Source organism: Triticum dicoccoides, chromosome 7B (assembly GCF_002162155.2).
Source record: "Triticum dicoccoides isolate Atlit2015 ecotype Zavitan chromosome 7B, WEW_v2.0, whole genome shotgun sequence".
In the NCBI taxonomy this organism is placed as follows: Eukaryota; Viridiplantae; Streptophyta; class Magnoliopsida; order Poales; family Poaceae; genus Triticum; species Triticum dicoccoides.
In genome coordinates, this window is record NC_041393.1 from 154,554,058 (window position 1) to 154,558,940 (window position 4,883).

The 4,883-nt window shown below is 51.0% G+C and overlaps 1 pseudogene; it reads right to left on the minus strand.

The window, feature by feature from the left end:
• Positions 1 to 449: 449 nt before the first annotated feature.
• LOC119335768 lies at positions 450 to 1,079 on the minus strand (annotated as a pseudogene).
• Positions 1,080 to 4,883: the final 3,804 nt, after the last annotated feature.

Consider the following 4,883-nt stretch of genomic DNA (forward strand, 5'->3'; position numbering starts at 1 on the left):
TAAGGATTGTAATTATTCAACACTCCGGTTGTTCGCCTCATATGTATGCACATTGGCACCGCTACACTTTCTTCTACTTTCTCCACGCTACTTGAATAAGGTGTTCTAGAGACGCCGGTGAGCTCCCCCGACTTCTCGTCCGTCTTCCACCTCACCTCACCGCTTCTTCTTCTTCCCCATCGTCTTGCACAACCGTCTGTGTTGTAAGATAAGACTGATGTGTGAACGAACGACCGTCCTTATATTCGTGGAACAACAAAACTACATGATGGTGAGCTACGTCAACGGTCAGAGCGCAAGAAAACAAAATCACATGGTGACCAGGAATTAAAAACCACAACCAGACACCAATAATACAGTACAGCAACAATCATGCCAAGTTCACAATAACTTCTCACTGATATTCCCATCCCATCGATAGCCAGCAGGAAGAGCAGGGGTACGCTAATTCACTCGTCATCATACGCAGGTGGCATGCTAGAGCTGCTTGCCAGCGCATCTCCGGAGAACGCGGCGCGGACACGCTTCTGTGGAGGTGGCTGACACAATGCAAAGCCGAACAGCCGTGGTGCTGCTGGTTCCATCTCCCCCGTCGCCGTCTTCACAGTGGCCGCCGACGCCTGACCTTGCACCGTGACGCCGTCCGGCCGCGATACATCCAACACAAAGACGGACGACTGTGGTGCCATCTCCTCAGTTGCCGTCGTCACAGCGGCCGCCGGCAACTGACCCTGCACCGTGATGCCGGACGGTGGTGGACCCAACGCGGAGTCCGACGGCTGTGGCGCCATCTGCCCCGTCGCAGCCTGCCGCTGCGCGGTGGCTCGCTTGTTGCCGTGTCCCACTCCCACGTAGCCCGTATCCTCGCGGTACCAGCGGAGGTGCTCAGTGAGGGGCCCGACGTAGTTGCTGTAGCCGAGGGTGTCGAAAGCTTTGATCACGTGGAGGCCAGTCATTTTCTTCTTGCCGTCCTTTCCGCGCTCCTCTTCGGCCTGGACGGTGACCATGTTGATGAACTCCTTGACACACTGGTCCACGAGGGCTGTGGCGTCTGGGTGGATCCTGGCGCGCGGGTCCATCGGGAGGGCGCCTCGCATGATGTTTTCCAGGTCGTTGCGCCAGAACGCCCACGTCTTCCTCGACTTGCCTGCGTGTGTGTTATACTATGTTACACTACATGTATGACCGGAAACCATATGTATAAGAATACACGAGCCTTCTCTTGAAAAAAGATACACGAGCCATATAACGAAAAGTATTGTAGATCAAATCTTAAGGCCTTGTTCGGTTGTATTGGGTTTGAGAGGGATTAAAGGGATTGTGAGGGATTAAATTTCCTGTAGGTCAAATTCCTCCTCAATCCACTTCAAACCTCTCCAATCCCCTTGAGAAAGGGATTAAATGAGCAAGCCCTAAGGCCTCGTTTCATACAAGGGGATTGGGGAGATTTGTGGAGAGGGGGATTTCATGGGATTGGGTGAATCCCTCTCCTCCACTCAATCCCATCAATTCCCCACTAATCCCTCTCCCTTTAGAAATCTCTCTATTTGGTTAAACTTTCTACAACAGCAGCAGCAGCATAGCAAGCGTCCAACTCTTCTCTGTTCCCTGGGTGGCTCCGGGGGTTTTCTGTACCACGTGGATTGAGAGGGATTCGTGGGGATCAGAGGGGTTGGCCCGCCCAATCCCTGCATGCCAAATGGGCTGACGAGGATTTCTAGGGATTTTGGACCCTGCGGGATATTCCCTTCCAAATCTCCCCAAACCTCCTGCACCAAACAAGGCCTAAAGAAGATTTTATCTCCAGAATCGTTGTGCAACTTCTTTTTAACACTTCCATTCACATAACGCAAATTATTGTAGGTTCAAATCATAGAAAGAATTATTTGAAACAAATTGGATCTGAAATTATGCGGGAACCAACAGAGGATGAGGGGATATTTTAAATAACTTGTTCATGGACATTCACGGATTAGTAATATATTTGAACAACACACAATTACAAAAACCAAATACTTCACACAGATGATCTGAAGAAGAATCAACTAATTTTATCTACTTTTACCTTTTCCTGCCTTGTTGACATGGTCATTGCCTTGCCTTCCTTCCATCGCTTCTCGTCTCACTAGTGCTACTAGATCTATGTTGTCCTTGCGGTTGTTACAACATCCATTCCACAATTTATAAAAAAATGCTAGCATGTGGTGGCCTCAACGAGGAGCCAGCTGGTGCTATCTGATGCTGGCCTCAACGAGAAACATAAGGACATTAGTAGAAGAAATTAATTGATACTACGTACTCTTTTGTTCCTAAATATTTGTCTTTCTAGAGATTTCAACAAATGACTACATACAGAGCAAAATGAATGAATCCACACTCTAAAACATGTCTATATACATTCGTATGCGGTAGTTCATTTGAAATCTCTAAAAAGATAAATATTTAGAAACGGTGGGAATAGTATATAAAAATATGCATGCAATTAATGCTTGCACATCCAAACATATATACAAGCCAACGACAAATCATGTATAAATGTGATTATAGCCGTTGAGTGCTAGTAGTACAAATGTCGTAGTTGTTTTTTCTTTCCTCACGCTGTGTATACAGGTCATTTCAAAACTGAAATGGTACATTATACACAAGGCAACAAAGCTATAACATAATGACCACCAAAATAATGACGACCCCAACTTTTAGAGATGTGTATTCCTTTCTTTTTTGTGGAAATTTAGAGATGTGTATTCAGAAGAATAATAATCAAATATAGTGTTCAGAATAGCAAAAGTCAATAAATAACAGGACCGGGCACTTTTTTTGACATCAACAGGACCGGGCACTATGTTGTGAGCCTCGTGCAAAGATTAGTTCTATTTCCCATTGTGCCGAGTTGGGGTCCGGTGTACTTTACAACGTTAAATGATATCAAGTTTATTTTGTCGGGCAAAACTTTAATCTCCTCATCATTTGTCAATGTGGACCTGAGGATCGTCGCGAGGCGGCCCCCTCATGCGGTGGTGCAGCATTCGGCAGGCCACGGCGGCCCGGCGCCGGCAACCTCTTCGGCGACTCGGGAGGCTTGTGGATGCGGCGTGGAGGGCTGCTGGGCGACGTGGGGGCCAGCGTGCTCTGCGGGCATTGCTTCTACGGAGGTGATGTGGGGGGCGGCGCGATTTCTCCAGCGGATCTGAGCTTCCGTCGGGGTGGCTGGGTGGCAGGCGCGGCTGGCCTGGGGCCGGCGCGGGGGCGGGCTGCGGCCTGGTGGGGTTGCGGCTATGGCCATGGACCTTGGTGGCGCGTCACAGCTGCAGCAGGAGGCGGTGTTGCCGGCCAGATCAGCTCGGATCTGGCCCATGGCAGCCGGCGGGCGCCTCAAAACTGTCCCTCGGGGTCTCGACATGGGTGTGGGCTGCCACGGTGTGGTGGTGGCTCATGGAGGTGGTCTGGGTTGTTTCACGGCGTCGGCTAGACATCTCCGGCGTCATCCTGTCGGTGAGCGGCCTGTATCGGCCTTCGATCCACCTCCTCGTCATTGAGGCGCTACCTTAGTTGAAGGGCTGGTACCCTCCCAGATGTGGTCCATCACTGGTCTCGCGCCCGATGCTGCGGGACCGAACTCGTCTCGCGCCCGGCAGTAGGACCGAGCTCGTCTCGTGCCTGGCAGCAGGAATGAACTCGTCTCGCGCGCGGTGGAGTAGGATGGATCGATGGAGGCCAGTTGTGGTCGGTCGATTGGGTCTTGGCGCTGGGGGCGCCCAGGTGTGCGAAAGGCGGGACCTTTTCACTCATCTCTTTGGTTGGAGTAGCGGCGGGTGTCGGGTGAGGTGGTGTTAAGGTCTTTGATGCCGGGGCGGCGGCCTTGGTGGTGGTAGCGCGGTGCTCATCGGCATAGCTCGTGGCTTGGTGCTGCCTGGTGACCATGGTCGTGTGGGCGGCATGGTAGTCAGGTGTGGCGTTTGGTGGCGGTGAGTGTTGACCGGGATGAAAACCCGCTCTATCTTCGTACGGTCCAGCGGCGGCGAAGCTCATTCCCTTCTTGAAGGCGTCGCCGCGGCCTTCATTGTCCGTTGTGTTGCTCCAGGGGAAACTCTGACCCTCAGGTCGGGCGGTGGCGGCACTCCGGTGCCGTTCCCTTCCAGAAGGCGCCGCCTTGGAGCCCACAGTTCATCGTATGTGGCTTCATCTCTTTCCGGTGGCGTGTTCACGGCTGAAGACTCCGGTAGCTCTTGTAGGGCTTGGGGTGATGTTGTTGTGCTTAGTGCCTTTATATCCTGTCTTGGGTGTGTGTGTTGTGTTGGCGTGCGTTTGTACTTGGTTATTGATGATCATTGCTTTATATATAAAGCGGGGCGAAAGCCTCTTCTAGGAAGTAACATAGATTGCATCCAAGTCCGGATCACCTAGCAACGACTACAAACATTGGAGCGAGTGAAAGGCGCGTTGCTATCATCGCGCCTCGCTAATTGGAGTCAGGCAAAACTTGTTGTCTTGTTGTGGTAGTCAGCCGGGAAGTCGCCGTGCTAAACTCCCATAGCCCACAGGACCATCGGCACATTCGCGCTACCAAAAAGCGCATAGAGGGTTTGGAGGAGAGATAGGAAGCGCTGCGGGTGGAGCAGCAAGTGCTCTTTATTCGTCTAGCATCTCGCTATAATAGAAGAGTCCGTAGACTCATTTTAGTTTTCTAAGGTAGGTTTAAATTCAATAAGTGTCTGGAGACATTTTTTTTCATATCAGGTGGTCTTTGTCTTAGTTTGATTCCCATCTACTCCTAAACGATGGTCTTACACCATTGGGATACTTCGGATAAACTGCAGTACATATATGAGAGACCGGTGCTAAGACCTTTTATCGAGATATCTTCCAGATTCTTAGGGTCCTTG